The following is a 21,499-nucleotide window of genomic DNA, read 5'->3' as shown; positions in this document are numbered from 1 at the left end:
CAAAAATTTATATGGAACCATAAATGACCTCTAATAGCTGTGGCAATTTTAAGAAAGAATATCAGAGTAGGAGGGATCACTATACCTGATACCAAACTGTATTACAAGGCCACTGTAATCAAAACAGCCTGGTACTGACATAAAAACAGGCACATAGACCAATGGAACAGAACAGGGAGCCCAGAAATAAACCCAAATCTCTATGGTCAATTATTATTTGACAAAGAAGGCAGCAACATAAAATGGAATAAAAATAGCCTCTTAAACAAATGGTGTTGGTAGAACTGGACAGCCACGTGTAAAAAAATGAAACTCGAGAACCAACTTACACCATATACAAAAATAAATTCAAGGTGGATAAGAGATTTAAATATGATCTGCAACACCATTAAAGTCCTAGAGGAGAACATAGGCAGGACAATCTCAGATATTTGAAGCAGCAACATTTTTATTGATATGTTCATTAGAGAAGGGACATAAAGGAGAGAATAAACAAATGGGATCTCATCAAAACAAAAAGCTTCTGCATGGCTAAAGAAAACACTACTAAAATAAAAAGAGAACCAACTGTATGGGAAAACATATTTGCCAAAGATACCTCAAACAACGGTTTAATCTCTAAAATATACGAAGAACTTACACAACTCCACTCTAAGAAGACAAGCAATCCAATTAGAAAATGGGCAAGGGACTTGAACAGACACTTCCCCAAGGTGGACATACAGAGGATCCAGAGACACATGAAAAGTTGCTCAATATCGCTAGCTATCAGAGAGATGCAAATTAAAACCACAGTGAGATACCACTTCACACCAGTCACAATGGCCATCATAAACAAAGCAACAAACAACAAGTGTTGGAGAGGTTGTGGAGAAAAGGGGTCCCTGCTGCACTGTTGGTGGGATTGCAGACTGGTACAACCACTATGGAAAGCAGTATGGAACTTCCTCAGAAGACTGAAAATGGATCTGCCTTTTGACCCAGCAATTCAACTGCTGGGATTATATCATAAGAAACCTGAAACACCAATCCAAAAGAACCTATGCACCCCAATGTTCATAGCAGCACAATTTACAGTGTCAAAGTGCTGGAAGCCACCTAGGTGCCAATCAGTAATGAATGGTTCAAAAAACTATGGTACATTTACGCAATGGAATTCTGTGCAACATAAGGAAAGAAGGAGCTCCTACACTTTACAACAGCATGGATGCAACTGGAAAGCATTATGCTAAACAAAATAAGCCAGGCAGTGAAAGACAAATACCATATGATCTCACATTTAACAGGAACCTAAACAACAAAACAAAGAAACAAGCAAAATATAACCAAAGACACTGAAATAGAGAACAGGCTGACAGTGACCAGAGGGGAGAGGAGAGGGAATTTCACGGGAACTTCAGGGACAAAGGGGAAGAGTTTACAGGAATAAGTATAAAGGACACATGGACAAAAACTAGGCTGGGGGAGGGGCTGGGTGGGTAGGCCGGTATGGGAGTAAAAGATAGAAAATTGTACTTGAACAATAATTAAAGTAAAATTTTAAAAATGAAAAATATGTAAAATAAAAGACAAAACTTTATGACACTTAAGATTTTTAATTTAATTTTATTTATTTTAATTGTTGTTCAAGTACAGTGTTCAGCCTTTTATTCTCAGCCCAGCCCACCCCACCAACCCTCCTCACCCCCCTCCCTTTACCACCTCCACCATTGTTTTTATCCATGTGTCCTTTATACTTGTTCCTGCAAATCCTTCCTTTTTCCCCCTGAAATGTCCTCCCCTCTCCCCTCTGGTCACTGTCAGCTTGTTCTCTATTTCAGTGTCTTTGGTTGCATTTTGCTTATTTGCTGGTTTTGTTGATTAGGTTCCTGGTAAAGGTCAGGTCATATGGTATTTGTCTTTCACCATCTGACTTATTTCGCTTATCATAATGCTTCCCAGTTCCATCCATACTGTTGCAAAGGGTAGGAGCTCCTTTCTTTCTGCTGCATAGAATTTCATTTTGTAAATTTCCTATAGTTTTTTGATCCATTAATTTGCTGATGGGCACCAACCCTGAATAGGTGCTGCAGTTTTTAGAAAGAAGAGCAAAGTAGGAGGGATCACAATACCTGATAGCAAACTGTTTTATAAGACCACTGTAATCAAAACAGCCTGGTACTGGTATAAAACAGGCACATAGACCAATGGAACAGAACAGAGAACCCAGAAATAAACCCAAGTCTCTACAGTCAATTAATATTTGACAAAGGGGGCAGCAATATAAAATGGAGTAACAATAGCCTCTTCAACAAATGGTGTTGGGAAAGCTGGACAGTTATGTGCAAAAAAATGAAACTTGATCACCAACTTACACCATACACAAAAATAAATTCAAGATAAAAGACTTAAATATAAGTCACAACACCATTAAAGTCTGAGAGGAGAACACAGGCAGGAAAATCTCAGATATTTCACGCAGCGACATTTTCACTGATATATCCCCTAGAGCAAGGGACATAAAGGTAAGAATAAACAAATTGGATCTCATCAACATAAAAAGCTTCTGCATGGCTAAAGAAAACAGTATTAAAATAAAAAGAGAACCAACCATAAGGGAAAATATATTTGCCCATGATACCTGAGACTTAAGTTTTTAAGGAACTTAAATATGGCATATTAATTTATAAAAGTATTCCAGTATTGTTTTACCCTATGCCTATTAGAGTGTTTTGTTTTACCATGTGTCTGTTACTGTTATTATTCCTTGATATTAAGTTACAGATATTTGATTGTTAAAATTTAAATATGGAAAAAGTATAAAGAGACTATGGCACTTTTACATGATGGAATACTATGCCATAGAAAGAAAGGAGTCCCAACCCTTTGTGACAGCTTGGATCTGAAGAGAATTCAGATTCTGAATTCTCTACATGAAATAAGCCAGGCAGTGAAAGAAAAATACCATATGATCTTGCCTATAAGTGAAACCTAATAAAACAAATATGCAAGCAAAATATAACCAAAAATATTGAAATAAAAAACAAATTGACAGTAACCACAGGGGAGGAGGGAGGGGATAATGGAGGGTAAAGGATGAAGAGTTGTTAAAGTATATGTATAAAGGACACATGGACAAAGCCAAAGGCGGGTAGGATCAAGGTTGGTGGTGGGGATGGCTGCAGTGGGTGAGAGGTTGGTGGGTTGTGCTGTGCGTGGGGTGGTGATGGAGACAACTGTACTTGAACAACAATTAAAAAACCAAAAACTAGAACTAAAAAAACACCAGTTTAGAGGAAAAAATTTCTGGATGTAAATTGTTAAAATCTCCTAGGATGAAGTAAATTTTATCTCAGAGGAGTTTCCCTTTCTTTTCACACCTGGAAAAGGTACCCAGCCTTTACCCTTGTTGCTGCCAACTCTAGTCCTTCTGCTTATTCTCTCAGTATTTTTTGGTTTGAGTGCAATCCCCTTCACAAACTCTTTCTGGGCAATTCCAATCATCACAATTTCCTTGTCTTCTGAAATATGCTCTGATGGTGCCCATCTCTTTCTAATTTTATGTGCAGTGACATCCTATTTGTAGCTTGAACTCAGCCATCTTGGTTCTATTTACAATATAAAATATAAGCAAACCTATGAGTTTTTTTTTCTCTGCAGAGAGCTACTTTACCAGCAAACCATTGCTTACTGTCCATACCACTCAATTTAGCAATTAATTAATTCTGTTTGTGATTGGCTGAAATGAAAAATACAGGATGGGGCAAAAATGGGTTTGTAGTTGTAAGTGAAACACAGTTTATTATTGTATTATTCTTTATTAATTATTGTACTATCTTCCATATGAACAACTGTAAACCTACTTTTGCCCTATCCTATACTAATGATGGTTTACATTTTTACTGTTAATGCTCTCATCTTTTAAGAATTGTTTTCACATCTATTGTCTCATTTTGGCATCACAAAAACTTGTGAGATGAACAGAACATTGTCATGTTACAGAGGGGAGAAATGCAACCAGTGTTCAAGATCTCTCATTGCTGATCAGAGTATAGAGACATATGAATGAAGATTCTCAGCCTTGGAGGGACAATGGAAGGACCTGGACATGTTTTTTTTAAATTCAGGTGCTTGGGTCCCTCCTTCAGAGACCCTGTTTTAAATAATCTGGATGTTGGGATATTTTAACACCCCCAGGAGATTCTAATGTTCAATTCTGACTTCCAAACTCAGATTATTTGCTGTGAAGCAACAACTGTTATATTTATATAATTATTTATTTTCCCTAAATTTCTCACAACTTCTTTTTTATCTTAATTTTGATGAGAAAATATGAAATGTGATATTACCTAAAGTTCTTCCTTCAAGGCCATATCAAAGCATTCTTGCGCAACATTCTGAAGATTTTATCAAAGCCTCTGAAGAGGCATTCATTCACCACCAACTTTAGGGCTTCTAAGTAAGATGAAACTTATACACAAACAGCTATAAATACTCTCTTGACCCAGAGATCCACCTTCAGAATCTGTCAAATTCCAGTTTGTTGATTTTTACAGCAAAAGAAATTGGTTTAATTATTGTAAAATGGTGAATGCCATATGGAGAGGGATCATTTCTGCCTAATCAAGAGTGGCTGGCTTCAAAGAGGAGATAAAATCTATTCTGGATCAAGAAACATGGCTTTGGAATGAAAATGCAACAGTGGGAGAGGGATTATTCCAAGAAAAAAAGAAGAGAGAGAAGGCACATGGGTCAAACTGAGAGGCATTGCCCAGCCTGACAGCTTCCCTACAGAGGAAGGCAGTGTGATAAGGGATCCTGGAAGAAACAGAAAACCCTGTGTAGGGTTTCTATCATGTTATCTGTGAATAATGAGAGCTTTATTTTCTCCTTTGTAATTTGGATGATATTTATTTATTTATCTGATTGATGTGGCTAAGACTTCCAGAACTATGTGGAATAAGAGAGATGAAAGTTTACACCCCTATCTTTTTCCTTATCTTAAGGGAAAGTCTTTTAATTTTTGCTAATTGAGTATGATGTTGACTGTAGGTTTTCTGTATATGGCCTTTATTATGTTGAGGTAGGAGCCCTCTATTTCTACTTTGCTGATTGTTTTTATCATAAATGTGTCCTGCTTTTATCAAATGCTATTTCTGCATCTATTGAAGTGATTGGAGCATTTTAATCTTTCATTTGTTTATGTGATGCATCACATTTATTGATTTGTGAATACTGCACGAACCCTGCATCCCCAGGATAAATCATTTGATCATGGTGTATGATCGTTTTAATGAATTGCTTGATCCAGGTTGCTAATATTTTGTAGAGGATTTTATAACTATGTTCATCAGAGATATTGGCCTATAGGTTTCTTTCTTTTTATCTTTACCTGGTTTTGGAAATATAATAATACTGGTCTTATAAAAAAGTTTGGAAGCCTTCCCTCTTCCTGAATTTTTGTAATAGTTTGAGAAGAATAGGTGTTAGTTCTTCCTTGAATAATTGATTAAAGCTCAACTTTGATGTCATCTGATCCACGACTTTTGTGTGCTGGGAGTTTTTTTAATTACTGTTTCAATACCATTAGTTGCTATCAATCTACTCAGGTTTTCTGGGTTTTTTTTTCTAATTCAGTTTTGGGGGATTGTGTGTTTCTAGAAATTTATCCATTCACCCATGTTGTCTAATTTCTTGGCATACCATCCTCTGTATTTCTGTGGTATCAATTGTTACTTCTCCCCCTTTAATTTCTGAGTTTATTAATTTTGGTCCTCTCTCTATTTTTTATGAGTCTGGTTAAAGATTTGTAAACTTTTTTTATCTTTTCAAAGAACAAACTCCTGGATTCCTTGATCTTTCAAATTGTCTTTTTACTCTTTATGTCATTTATTTCTGTTCTGATCTTGATTATTTTCTTTTTTCTACTCACTATGAACTTGGTTGTTGTTCTAATTTTTTTAGGTGTAGGGTTAAATTGTTTGAGATTTGTCTTGTTTCTTGAGGTATGCTTGTAGGGCTATGAACTTTCCTCTCAGGGCTGCTTTGACTGTTTCCCAAGGTTTCTGGTGATGATGTATTCATTTTCATTTGTTTTGAGGTAATTTTTTATTTCTTCTTTGATCTCATTGATGACCCATTTATTATTTAATAACATGTTATTTAGCTTCTATGTATTTATATGGCTTTCAGTTTTTTATTTAAGTCGATTTCTAGTTTCATGCCATTATGATCCAAGAAAGTGCTTGGTATAATTTCAATTTTTTTTGAATTTGTTAAGACTTATTTTTGTTCTACTTTATTATCTATATTTGATAATAATCAGTGTGCACTTGAGAAAAATGTGTATTCTTTTGCTTTGGGTTGAAGTGTTCTGTAACTATCAGTAAATCCATTTGATCTAGAGTGTTGTTTAAGATCACTCTTTCCTTATTGACTTTTTGTCTAGAAGATCTACCCATTGGTGACAGTGCAGTGTTAAAATCCCCTACAATGACTCTATTGCTGTCAATCTCTTCCTTAAAGTCCACCAAGATTTTCTTTATATACAATATTTGTGTGCTCCTGTATTGTGTGTATAGGTTTACTACAGTTATATCCTGTTGTTGGATTGATCCCTTTATATTATGCAGTGATCTTCTTTGTCTCTTGTTATGGCCTTTGCTTTGAAGTCTATGTTGTCAAATATAAGTATTGCTACCCCAGATTTTTGTCTCCATTTGCATGGAATATTTTTTTCCATCCCTTCACTTTCCGCTTCTGTAAATCTTTTGTTCCGAGGTGGGTCTCTTATAGATAGCATATATATGAGTCATGCTTTCTTACTTTCAGCTAACCTGTGTCTTTTGATTGAAGCATTTAAATTATTTACATTTTAGGTTATTATTGATAGGTACTTATTCATTAACATTATATTACTTTATGAAGGAGCTCCTACCCTTTGCAACAGCATGGATGGAGCTGGAAAGCATTATGCTAAGCAAAACAAGCCAGACAGTGAAAGACAAATACCACATGATATCACCTTTAACGGGAACCTAAACAACAAAACAAAGAAACAAGCAAAATATAACCAAAGATACTGAAATAGGGGACAGACTGACAGTGACCAGAGGGGAGAGAAGAGGGAATTTCATGGGGGAATGGATAGGGTTTACAGGAACAAATTTAAAGGACACATGGACAAAAACTAGGGGTGGGTGGTAATGGGAGGGAAGTAGGGAGAGTTGGTGGGTGGGCTGGAATGGGAGTAAATGTGAGAAAACTGCACTTGAACAATGATTAACATAAAATAAAATAAAATAAAAAGAAATTAAAAAATTCTATTACTTTATACCCATGTAACTTTATTTCTCCTTCTTCTTAAAGTAGTACCTTTAACATCTCATCCAATGCTGGTTTGGTGGTATTGAACTCCTTTAGCCCTTTTTGTCTGGGATTCTCTTTATTCTTCCTTCCATTTTAAAAGATAACCTGCTGGATAGAGAAGTCTGTGTTGCAGATCTTTGCTTATTACCTGGAATACTTTATGTCAATTCCTTCTGGCCTGAAGTGTTTCTGCACAGGAGAATATGCTGACACTCTTACTGGAACTCCCTTGTAATTATCTGGCTGTTTCTCTGTTGCTTCCTTTATGATTCTCTCTTTGTCTCTAAACTGCCATTTTAATTATGTGGTGTCTTGGTGTGTGTCTCTTTGGCTTATCTGGATTGGTACTCTGTGCTTCCTGAACTTGTGTGACTTCCTTTCCTCACCATTAGGGAAGTTTTCTATCATTATTTCTTCAAAGAGGTTTTCAATCCCTCATTCACTTTCCTTTTCTCTGGAATCCTTATAGTGCAAATATTTTTATGCTTCTGGTTGTCCCAAAGTACCTTCAGACCATGCTTGCTCATTTTAACCTTTTTTTTGTTGTTGCACTTATTGGATTTTTTTTACCTTGTCTCCCAAATCCATGGTTCAATCCTCTGCTTCATCTAGTCTGCTTTTAATTCCTTGTAGTAAATTAAATTCCTTCCTTCATTACAATATTGCATTCTTTAATTCTAACTGGTCTTATTCATAGTTTCTATGTCTTTATTCATGCTGATGTAGTTCCCACTAAGTTGCTTGTATTCTGTTTTTTGAACATCTTTATAACCATTACTTTGAACTCTGAATAGGTCTGATAAATTGTTTACCTCAATTTCATATAGCTCTTATGCTGGGGATTCCTCCTTTTCTTTCATTTGCAGATTGTTTCTTTTTCTCCCTATTTTAGCTGACATTTTTGTTTGTTTCTGTGTATTAGGTAAATCCGTTTTGGCTCTTTGTCAACTTGGAGTGGCCTTATGTGGTTGGAGTCCTAGGGGACTAACTGATAGAGTCTTCTTGATCTCCTGAGTTGGGTGCTCTAGAAATGTCTCATGTGAGTTATGGGGGCTCCCATTTGTATTTGGACCTTGGTTGTTGTTGACCCATTGATTGGTGGGATCTCCCATTAGGCTGGCTTCTGCAAGGCTCAACTCCATCTACATCTTGTACACTGTTGCACAGGTGCTTATAGAACAAAATAAAATGATACAAAAAAAAAACAGAACCAAAGCAAGCAAAAAATGATCCCCAGTAACAACAGCAAAATTAGTGACAAAGAGGAAAGGATAATAAAAGTGGAAAGAGGAATAAAGCAGTAAAAGGAAAAAAAGAATACAAGAAGCCAAAGAAAGGAAAAATAATTATAAGAGGAGGGAAGGAAGAGATGAAAATAAGAGTAATAATATAAAGAGGAAGTGAAGAGAGGAGGTTAGATGGTGGAAGAGTACATGGAAGCCACAATAATCTCCTTCAAGGACCAATCTGGAATTACAAATAAATTGTGGAGAAATCACCCACAACAAATAACTGAACAATATTGAGATAGAAGTCTTATAAACTCAGACAGACAGAAAAATTATCTTCAGCACTAATTAACTAGTAAGGAGTGTGGTGGAGACTAAAGAAGTCTCTCTGGGTACCCACAGGCAGCAGTGTCAGAGGGATAAATAAGCAACTGGTTGGATCCCCCTGAGAAGGGTAGGGTCTAAACCCTAAGTTGGGATCCCCAGCCTAGAACACCAGAGCCAAAAAGTACACAAATAACAGGCAGAAAAAAGCAGCAAAGTTGCTCTCTATCAGAGACGGAAGGTTGGAGACACAAAGAGCCATTGAAAGAGCCAATGCAAAAAAATTCATTTGCAGTCACTTATGCTGGGCTCTATCAAGGGCAGGGGCAGAGTGGGCTAGAGATGTCTGAGGAGAGACTAGGGACAGAAGCTTTTGGGAGAGAACTGAAAGAGGATCCACCAGGATCCCAATGCTGAGTCATCCTGAAAATAATAGCAGCCATCCTGCTCAGGCAGACCACTCCCTTACAAATGGCAGCAGCCTGAGGGAAAAAATAGTCTTGACCAAAGGAGAGATTCTGCCTGGGCTCTGTGGTACTTAAGTCTGACTGATGAGTGCATAGTGACTAGATTAGCAATTGAAGGAGACGTTCATATACATCTCCTGGAAAATTATCCTGGAAAATGGGGTACAGAATGGACTAGGGACACTTGAAGAGAGACTGGGGACAGAAGCTCTGAGGAGAGAATTGAGAGACTAGCCTCTGGGATCCTGTTGCTGAGCCATCAACCACATGGCAGCAGCCATCCTTCTCAGGCAGACCACTTCACTCTGATCAGAAGCAGCCTGAGGAGAAACAATAGCCCCAATCCCAGGAAGGATTCTGCCCTGCCCTATGAGGATTAATCCTGACGGCTATGTGTAGAGCGATTCAATTAACAACCAAAGGAGTCACCCACATACAGTAAATCCCTGGTAGTCTCAAAAAGGCTGCCTAAGATCAGATGGAGTCAACATCTGATATCACCAGAGGTGGATCCAGAAAGGAAAAACAAGGGTAAATACTAAAGGCTATTGAGACAAAATCCACTATAGTCTTCTCCATGATTAATGATATTTTATTTCCTATATAGCTTTTTAACATTCAGTTCTCATCCATCAAGTCTGTGCATATTAAGTCACTATATATTATACCATAGTTTATATCTCTTTTCTTAAAACAGTCTTAATCTCCTTACACCCTTATTATACTGGTTCATTTTCTGTTGGTAGTGGGATTGCTGAGTGGGGGTGGCAGATAGTTTTTAAGATGTGGGTTTCTTCCCTAGGCTTTGTGGTTTTGTTCTGGCGGCACCTGCACAGTAACATATAAGATGTGGTAGGCAGAGTGACCCTCAGTCAACCAGCTGGAGGGAAGGACTCACCAAAGAAAGATCCAACAACAATCAAAATCAAATTACATCCAGAGAGTAAATATAAACAGCATAAAGGGCATCCCAAGAGCATTAAGTTCAGAAGGTCAAGGAGACTGCACCACTGAATTTCACAGGTCTCCTACCATAAAAGTTCATACCGAAAACTCAGGGAGGTAGAACAGATCAATTTAAGAAGCAGAGGCAAATCTGAAGAGTCTCACAAATAATGGGAAGACAAGGAAACAACCCCCAAATGAAAGAAAAGGACCAGGGACACTTGAGGAGAGACTGAGGACAGAATCTCTGAAGAGAGAATTGAAAGAATAGAGTCTGGGATCCTGGGGCAGAGTCATAAACCACATGGAAGCAGCCATCCTGCTCAGGCAGACTACTCTGAAAGGAAAGGAAGAATCTTCAGAAAGAGTGCTAAATGAAATAGAGGCAAGTCAACTATCAGTTATTGAGTTCTAAACAATGATTATAAGAAAGTTCAATGAGCTCAGTGAGAATCACCAAAAACTACACAAACTTTACAAGGAACTTACTGAAAATTATATCACCATGAAAAAACACATAGAAACTATAAACAAGAGTGAGGAGGAATTGAAGAATACAATTTCTGAATTAAAGAACACAGTAGAAGTAATCAAAGGCAGGCTAGATGAAGCACAGGATCAGATCAGTGAGTGGGAGGACAAGGTAGAAAAAGACTCCCAGAAAAAGCAAGCAAAGTATAAAAAGACTCAGAAAGAAAGAGGAGGTGTTAACGGAACTGCAGGACAAGATGAAACAATAAAATCCATATAATAGGGATACCAGGGGAAGAAGAAGAAGAAGAAGAGCAAGGGATAGAAAAACTGTTTGAAAAAGTAGTGATGGAAAACTTCCCTAACTTGATGAGACAAAGTCACACAAATCCAGGAAACAAAGAGGGTCCCAATCAAGGGGAACCCAAAGAGGCCCACTTCAAGACACATCATAATTTAAATGGCAAAATTCCAAGACAGAGAATCTTAAAGGCAACAAGGGACAAACAGAAACTAGCATACAAGAGTGTCCCAATAAGGCTAGCAGCTTACTTCTCAATGGAAATGCTTCAAGCTAGAAGGGAATGGCAAAAATATTCCAAGTAATGAAAAACAAAGTCCTGCAACTATGAATACTCTATGCAGCAAGGCTCTCAATTAAAATGGAAGGTCAAATAAGGAGTTTCTCAGACAAGAGATGGCTCAAAGAATACACCTCCACCAAACCAGCACTGCAAAATATGCTAAAGGGACTACATTAAAAAAAAAGAAGAAGAAAAAGAGTGAGAGAAGAATGCAGGTATGAAGGAAGCAAAATGGCAATAAATAAGTACCTATCAATAATAACCTTAAATGTAAATAGAGTAAATTCCTCAATCAAAAACCATAGAGTACTTTAATGGGCAAAACATCATGACCCACATATAAGCTACCTACAAGAGAACCATCTCAAAACAGAAGACAAACACATACTGAAACTGAAGGGTTGATAAAAAAAATATTTCAAATAAATGAGCAGGAAAGAAAAGCCAGAGTGGCAATACTCATATCAGAAAAAAAATATACTTCAAAGCAAAGGCTATAAAAAGAGACCCAGAAGGGCACTTCATTATACTCAAGGGAAAAATTCATCAAGAAGACATAAACATTATAAACATATATGCTCCCAACATAGAAACACCCAAATACATAAAGAAAATTTTGGATGACTTCAAGAAAGATTTTGACAGCAACACAATTGTAGTAGGGGATTTTAATGCCTGACTGACAAAAATGGATGGATCTTCCAAACAAAATATTAACAAAGATATTGCAGCATTGAACAATATCCTTGGTCAAATGGACTTAAATATTATACATAGAGAACCTTTCATCTCAAAGAAGCAAAATATATTTTTTTCAATGCAAATGGAATATTTTCAAAGATACACCATATAATAAGACACAAAACAGCCCCCACAAAATAAAAGATCTTGAAATCACATCAAGCATTGTCTCCAACTACAAGGACCTGAATCTAGAAAGAAACTTTACAGGAAAACATTCAAATTCATGGAGAATGAATAGTATGTTTTAAACAATTAATGGGTTAATAATAAGATCAAGGAAGAAATAAAAAAGTTTCTGGAAACAAATGAAAATGAACTTACAACAGTACAAAACATATGGGACACAGCAAAGGCAGTTCTGAAAGGGAAGGTCATGGAGATAAAGGCCTATCTAAAAAAAGATAGAAACATTTCAAATAAACAACCTAACCCTGCATCTACAAGAACTGGAGGAACAACAAAGCCCAGACCAAGTAAAAGGTAGTAAATAACCAAGATCATAGCAGAATTAAATGACAAAGAGACTAAAAGAACAATTCTAAAGATCAATAATTACAGAAGATGGTTGATGGGAAAATATATTTGCAAATGATACCTCTGACAAGGGTTTGATCTCCAAAGTATATAAAGAACTCACATGACTCATCTCCAGGAAGAAAACAACCCAACTAAAAATGGGCAGAGTATCTGAACAGACACTTCTCCAAGAAGGACATACATGGGGCCCAGAGACATGTGAATGGATGCCCAGAGACATATCACTAGCCATCAGAGAGATGCAAATTAAAACCACAGTGAGATACCATTTCTCACCAGTCAAAATGGCAATCATAAATAAATCAATAAACAACAAGTGCTGGAAGGGTTGTGGAGAAAACATAACTCTATTACACTATTGGTGGATGTTCAGACAGGTGCAGCTACTGTGGAAAACTGTATGGAATTTCCTCAGAAAACTAAAAATGGAACTGCATTTTGACCCAGTGATTCAAGAGCCAAGATTGTACCCTAATAATCCCAAAAACCAATTAAAAAGAACCTATGCACCCCTATGTTCAAAGCAGCATTGTTTACAATAGTAAAGTGTTGCAGCAACTTAAATGTTCATCAGTAAATGAGTGAATCAAAAAACTATGGTAAATTTACACGATGGAATACTATGCAGCAGAAAGAAATAAGCAGCTCCTACCCTTCATGAAAGCATGGATGGATCTGGAGAGCATTATGCTAAGTGAAATAAGACAGGCAGTGAAAGACAAATACCATATGATCTCACCTATATGTGGAGCCTAATCAACAAAACAAGCAAGCAAAGTATAGCCAGAGACATTGAAATAAAGAACAAACTGAAAGTAACCAGAGTGGAAATGAGAGAAGATTATAGGGGACGTGGGAGAAGGGTCACCAAAGAACACATATAGAGGACCCATGGACAAAACCAAAGAGGGGTAAGATCAAGGGTAGGAAGGGGGGATGGCTGGGAGTGGGGAGTGTTTGGGGGCCAATGAAGTCAACTGTACTTGAAAAATAATTAAAAAACAGGAGAAAGAAATAAAAATAAAATCATTTTAAAACAAGGAAATCAACAATAAAGAACAAAGAGAGGATAATTTTTAAAATAAGAAAAAGAAAGAATGGACAAATGAAGTAGGAAAAGAGAACAGTAATATATGAGGTATGAAAGAAAAATAGAGAACAAAGAGGAAAGTTGAAGGAAAATGAAAAAATTAATAAAAAGACTATGTGAAAGGGAAAATAATGGAAAGAACAAAGTGGAATTCATCTCAGCAGAGTTTAAGCTTGCCTGATGAGATCTTCCTTTGAATATTGCTCTGATATTGTCTGAAGCTGATGTAAACCAATGTCTGATGCTATCCATGTCTAGCCCTTGGGAGCTTGTTCAAAGCTACAAGTGATCCACAGTTTGTGGATGTCTCCTCTGGGCTTAGCTGTAACTAAGATGGACCTCACTGCACTGCAAGTCTAGCTTTCATCAACACAGGACCCAGGGGTGGGTTAGCATACAATCAAAGACACACTGGATGCACCTCCACCTTCCTCTGTCTGCTGGTCTGCTGTCATTTAAGTCTAGCCTATGACCTGACTGTTTTTGAGAGGGATTCTGGCAGAGTCAGGGGGTGGGATCTTCCTGAATATCCCCATGAATATCTCATGGGAGGTGTCATTCAGACTTTAAGGAAGGTGGCAAATGTGTTGTTCACTTTCAGACAATGTATGTACCCAACCAAAATGCAAGTCAGATATTTCATCATGAGCTTACTTGAAGAAAAAAATAAATCTGATCTTATGAAGGAAAAACAATAAGCTGTACTGGTCTAACCAGAGAATCCACATCTTTATTGAGATGGCACCAACATAAATTTTCATGGTGATTTTGACTCCTTGCCACTCACATTTTAACTATATAATGTTATTATATATGGTATCTTTCCTGAAACCCCATACAACATGTGTCTCCAAACACCAACAATATCTTTCCTGGTGGGAATTTTAGAATAGTAAAATTTTGGAAATAACTCCTAGATCCATCAACAAGCCTTTTGAAAACATTGTAAGACATTCATTCAATGGAATACTCTATAAAAATAGATTATTTCAAGCATCACATATTACCAGTAGTATGAAAATATTTAATACATTGACAAAGGAGGTTATATAAAACTATAACATGACTTACTTACATTAAATGTAATGTTTTGAGAGTAAATAAATATGTGAAAATGAGCATGTTTTGTGTTTATGTATGTGCATATGCATAATGAGATATCTAGGAGAATTTTTAAATGATAACTATTTCTCTGTGGTGAAATTTATATTAATTTTACTTTTGTGATTTCATTTGTTTTATTCTTGTTTTCATTAAGTCATCTGACTTTTTATAACAGTCATATAGATATTTTAAATAAAAAATGAGCTGTGGCTATTGTGGCTCAGTGGATTGAGTATTGGCCTGCGAATCAAAGGCTTGTCAGTTCAATTCCCAGTCAAGGCACATGCCTGGGTTGTGGTCCAGGTCCACAATCTCTTTCTGCTTAAGAAGCAGAAAAAAATAAAGGTCAAAGTTATGAGTTAAAAAATGCTAAAAAACTGCATACCTATCAATACTTAGACTAGGTAAAAAAAGGGGGTTCAGGAAAGGAACCTAAGGAAGACCTCGCCCAAGGCCTCAGATAAAGAGACCTTGGGAAGACGGAGGCATAGGTAGACATGCTTCACCTCATTGAATAACCATCAGGAACACAACTGACTTAAAAACAGAAACACCTAGAACTGTACAGAAATATAACAACCAAGGATTTAAATAAGCTATATTCATCCAGACAGTTAAGAGGGGCAAACAAGTAGAGTCCAGGCAAAGAGGATGCAGTGTGGCTGTAGCTAGCTGTGGGTGGCAAGGTGGCAATGGCTGGTGGAACAGGCAGTCCCACATTCATATGTGGTGGATAAAAATCAGGGGGACACCTTGTGAGTGAGCTATCCCAGCCCCAGACCAGACTGCACAGCCCAGGGTACCAGTACTAGGAAAAAATACAGCCTAACTTCTTTCAGTAAACTCAGTGGGGGTTGGGGTAGCAAAAGAAACTGCCAGTTTCTCAGAAGAGTCCAGATGATATGCAAACCCACTCATTCTGGAATCCACACCAGGAGAGTAGCTAGAGGGGCAGCAGTCTCATACAGGAAGAGGGTGAAGTGAGTAGAAAAAGATGAGGGCCAGGCAAGCCCCCAGAAGTCATCCAGCAGTGGTATTTGTCCCCTCTTGGAACACCCCCCCACACACACACACACAGAGCCACAAAGTGGTAAAGCAGGTCACCCTGCCCTGGAAAATACCCAAGGCTCTGCCCCATACAACTTAACAGGTGTTCTAAGACAGGAAATCAAAGCACCTCTACCTAGTACACAGACACAGGAAATCTGCCAAATGAGGAGACAGAGAACTATGGTCCAAATTAAGGAATAGAACAGAACCCAGAAAAACAACTAAGTGATGAGGAGATAACCAACCTATCAGACACAGAGTTCAGAACACTGGTGGTCTGAATGCTCAAAGATATCATTGAATATAGCAAAAACAAAAGGGAAGAAATTAAGGCTATAATAAAGGAAATAAAGAAAAATTAACAGGAAACCAAAAGTAAAGGGAAGGAAGACAAGATTCAAGTCAAAGATTTTGAGCATAAGGAAGAAACAAACATTCAACCAGAAAAGAAATAAGAAAGAAGAATCCAAAAAAAAAAAAGAGGATAGTATAAGGCTCTGAGACATCTACAAATGTGCCCACATCCAAATCATAGGGATGCCAAAAGGAAAACAGGAGAGTGAGAAATTAAAAACATATGTGAAAAAATAATGAAACAAAACTTCCCTAATCAGGAGAAGGAAATAGATATACAAGTCCAGAAATCACAGAGAGTTCCAAATAAGTTGGATGCAAAGAATTCCACATGAAGACACCTCATAATTTAAATACCACAGGGACTTCTGGCCAAGATGAAGGTGTAGGTGACACACTGTGCCTCCTTGCACAACCAAAACAAGACAATAACATATTTTAAAAAAAGAAGAAGAAGAAAACAACCAGAACTGACAGAAAATCAAACTGTATGGAAGTCTAACAACCAAGAAGGTAAAAAAGAAACATTTATCCAGACCAGTAGGAGGGTACAGATGGGCATCTGGGCAGAGAGGATTCACAGGAGAGAAGTGGCTAGAGGATGGGAGTGTGCAAGGCAGTGGCTGGCAGACTGGGTAAGATAGTGGCTGTGGGACTAGGTGAGGTGGTGGCTGGCAGAGTGGGCAATCACACATTTGTGTGCAGATAAACCAGGAGGAACAACTGGGGAGTAAGGCAGACTGAACAACCCAGGGTTCCAGTGCAGGGAAATAAAGCCTCAAAACCTCTGGCTGAAAAAAACCTGTAGGGGCTGAGGCAGTGGGAGGAACTCCCAGCCTCACAGGAGAGTTCATTGGAGAGACCCACAGCATGCTAGAATGTACATGAAACCATCCATCTGGGAATCAGCACCAGAAGGGCCAAATTTGTTTGTGGGTAGCAACGTAAGTGACTGAAAGTCAGAAGAGAGCTGAACAAGAGGCATTGTTCCCTCTCTGACCCCTCCCCCATATACAGCACCTAAACTCAGCAACATGGGTTGCCCTGTCCCGGTGAATACCCAAATCTCCACCCTTTACTACATAACATGTATTCCAAGACAAAAAAAAAATGGCCCAAATGAAAGAACAGATCAAAGCTCCAGGAAAAATACAACTAAGTGATGAAGAGCTAGCCAACCTGTCAGATTCACAGTTCAAAAGACTGGTAATCAGGATGCTCACAGACTTGGTTGAGTATAGATTCAAAATAGAGGAAAAAGTGAAGGCTGTGAAAAGCAAAATAAAGGAAAATGTTCAGGGAACCAATGGTGAAGGTAAGAAACTGGGATTCAACCCAACAATTTGGACCAGAAGGAAGAAATAAACATTCAACTAGAACAGAATGAAGGAACAAAAATTCACGAAAATGAGGAGAGAGTTAGAAACCTCCAGGACTACTTTAAACATTTCAACACTCAAATCATAGGGGTGCCAGAAGGAGAAGAGTAAGAGCAAGAAATTGAAAACTTAGTTGGAAAAAATAATAGAGAACTTTCCCTGTATGGCAAAAGAAATAGACTTCCAGAAAGTCCAGGAAGCTCAGAGAGTCCCAAAGAAGTTGAACCCAAAGAGAATCACACCAAGGCACATCATCATTGTTACCCAAGATTAAACATAAAGAGAGAATCTTAAAAGCAGCAAGAGAAAAGGAAACAGTTACTTAATAAAGGAGTTCCCATAAGACTATCAGCTTATTTCTCAAAAGAAACCTTGCAGGCAAGAAGGGGCTGGAAATAAATATTCCAAGTCATGCAAAGTGAATACCTACAGCCAAGACTGCTCTATCCAGTAGAGCTATCATTTAGAATAGAAGGGCAGATAAAATGCTTCCCAGATAAGGTCAAGTTAAAGGAGTTCATCATCACCATGCCCTTATTATATGAAATGTTAAAAGGACTTATCTTAGAAAAAAGATCAAAACTATGAACAGTAAAATGACAACAAACACAACTATCAACAACCAAACCTAAAAAAAAAAACAAACAAACCAAAAAAACTAAGCAGACAACTAGAACAGGAACAAAATCATAGAAATGGAGATAACATGAAGGGTTATCAACAGCAAAGGGGAGGGAAGGAATGGGAGGAAAGGTACAGGGAATAAGTATCATAAATTGTAGGTAGAAAATAGACAGTGGGAGGTTAAGAATAGTACAGGAAATGGAGAAGACAAAGAATTTATATGTATGACCCATGGACATAAACTAAGGGCAGGGAATGTGGGTAGGAGGGGTATGTGGGGTAGAGGGGAATAAAGGTGGGAAAATGGGACAACTGTAATACCATAATCAATAAAATATATTTAAAAAATTTAAACAGACAATACAGCCCCCCACAAAAGGCAAAAGGTTAAAGATAAAGAGAGAATCTTAAAAGCAGCAAGAAAAAGGAAGAGAGTTACCTACAAAGGAGTTCCCATAAGACTATCAGCTGATCTCTTGAAAGAAACTTTGCAGCAAAAAGTATTCAAAGTGATGAAAAGAAGGACCTACAAACTAGATTACTCTATCTAGCAAAACTATCATTCAGAATTGAAAGGAAGATAAAGTGCTTCCCAGATAAGGTAAAGCTAAAGGAGTTCATCATCACCAAGCCCTTATTATATGAAATGGTAAAGGGTCTTATTTAAGAAAAACAAGATCAAAACTATGAACATTAAAATGCCAACAGACTATCAACAACTGAATCTTAAAACAAAACAAAAATAAACTAAGCAAATAGCTAGAACAGGAACAGAATCACAGATATAGAGGTATTTTGGAGGGTTATCACCTGGGAAGGGGAAGATGGAGAATGGGGGAAAAGGTATAGAGATTTAGAAACATAACTGAGTGGGTACAAAAATAGACAGAGGGATGTTGTGAACATTATGGTCAATGGGGAATCCAAATAACTTAGATGCAGAACCCATCATCATGAACTAAGTGGGGATCACTGGAAGGAAGGGGATACTGGGTCAAGGGCAAAGAGGAAAAATTGGGACAATTGTAATGGCATAATCAATAAAATATAATTAAAATAATTAGATTAAATGCAAAATGGATTCGGTGCTCAAATCAGATTATATAAGTGGCTGAATGGATGAGAAAATAAGACCCATACATATACTGACTGTAAGAAACCCACTTCAGATCAAAAGACACATAGAGACTGAAAGTAAAGGGATGAAAAATTAGATTTTATGTGATTGGAAATAAAAAATAGTTGGCATAGCAATACTTACACTTGGCAAAATAGACTTTAAAACAAAACTATAACAAGACGTAAAGAAGGACCTAGTAATTCCACTTATGGATATTTATCCAAAGAAACCTAAAATACTAATTAAAAAGACATATGCATCCATATGTTCATTAAAGCACTATTTACAATGGTCAAAATACAGAAGCAACTCAAGTGTCCATCAATAGATTAATGGATAAAGAAGTAGTGCATATATACAATGGAATATGGGTCAGCCATGAAAAAAAAAATAAAATATTGTCATCTGAAATGATATGGATGAACCTAGAGAGTATTTTGCTGAGTGAAATATGTCAGAGAAAGACAAATGCCATGTGATTTCACTTATATGTGGAATCTAAATAAGCAAGATAAACAAATAAACAAAACAGAAACAAACTTATAGATACAGAAAATATGTTGATTTCTGATTGTTGATCAGAGAGTTGGGGAAAAGTAAAACTTGTCAGTTACAACACAATCAAGGGAATGTAAAGTATAGCAAAGGAAACGTAGTCAATAATATTGTGTTACCTATGTACAGTGTCATACGAACACTATAGTTATCAAGGTGATTATTTGTAAGTTATATAAATGATCACTATGTTGTACACAAGAAACTAACACAATATTATGATAACTGTAATTGACAACTAAAAAAAGTTTTTTAAGGTAACCTGATAACAAGAGGATCTCCAAAAGGAGCTTTCCAGGGCTTGCCTGTTAGTGGGTTAGGTGCCACATCAGCTGGCAATTGTAGGAAATTCCTGAAAATGATCCAGACATACCAAAGAAAAAACTCTTTCTCTTTTCCTTTCTGCTTCAAGTTGCCCAAGCTGAGTATATTTTATTGTATTCTCTTTTTAATTTTCTGCATGAGAAACATTGATAATCTTATATGTTTGTCTTCAGTAAGAGTATATTGATCACCAAATGCACTACTAAGAACTAAAAATATAAAGAGGAACAAAATGTGCTTCTCTGAAATATACAATAAACTTTTGGGGGATATAAACACACAAATAATATCACTGATAATAATCTAATGGGAGCAGCAATTACTGTTCCCAGGAGGCCTGAGGCAGAGCCACTCAGACAAGATGACATTTAAGCTGGTTCTTCAATGAACAGGAGTTAGGTAGATAAAGCACAAAAAGAGTCATTTCAGGCAAAGGGTGATGCATGGGTCAGTGCAGAATGGGTGGATGTGCATTTTACATTTAATGAACAGAACAGAGAACAGAGAGAGGGGAGATAAAGAACGTAGGAAGGGAAGGTGGGGACCAGAATCCTGCTGAGTGGATTGGATTTTATGCAACATATGAAAGTCTATAACAGAAGGCTGGCATACTCAGGTTTGTTCAGCTGGAGAGAAGAACAGAAAGTCTCACTAGTAGGATCACTCTGGCCTGCAAAGCTATAGGTATGTCTTTCTATCTGCTCTCCAGCACCCTAAGGTTTGAGATTATAAGTAGTCAGTAAACACATATTGGTTGAATATGAATGAATGACCTAGATTTATGGAAGTTTCCACTGGCTTGAAAATATTGGTAAAAATGAAAAAAAAAGCAGTCTAAACAGTTGTGCTAATGTTCCCAAAGCAGAGGGACTTAGGAACAGCTTCTTCCCAAGGCTGTTTACAGCCTCGGATTCTGTCAGCAGTTGTTACTTTTGAGGCTGAGAACAGAATAGAATTTGAACAAGCCCTTACTTCTCCCTCCCTGTCTGCTCTTCTGCACTACCTTTCTCTCTGCAGCTTTGATATAATTTAATTTATTTTAAAAAGAAAATAACATTCTTAAGTATCTGTCACTACAGTTTCAATGAGAAATGGAAGGTGTGGCTTATTTGAAAGAAAAACGACTAGACAGAGTATTGAGCAACCCCAACATGTTGGCATGTGGGAGACAAATTAATTCATTGAGATAGATAGAAAATTCTGTCTCCCTTTCCAAATCTCTTTAGAATAAGTTTTAATTGTTGTTTATCC

The sequence above is a fragment of the Phyllostomus hastatus genome, unplaced genomic scaffold (genome assembly GCF_019186645.2).
Source record: "Phyllostomus hastatus isolate PE091 unplaced genomic scaffold, TTU_PhHast_1.1 phas_contig_17, whole genome shotgun sequence".
Classification (NCBI taxonomy): domain Eukaryota; kingdom Metazoa; phylum Chordata; class Mammalia; order Chiroptera; family Phyllostomidae; genus Phyllostomus; species Phyllostomus hastatus.
The sequence above is the reverse complement of the archived record's forward strand: the minus strand, read 5'-3'. Positions refer to the sequence as shown.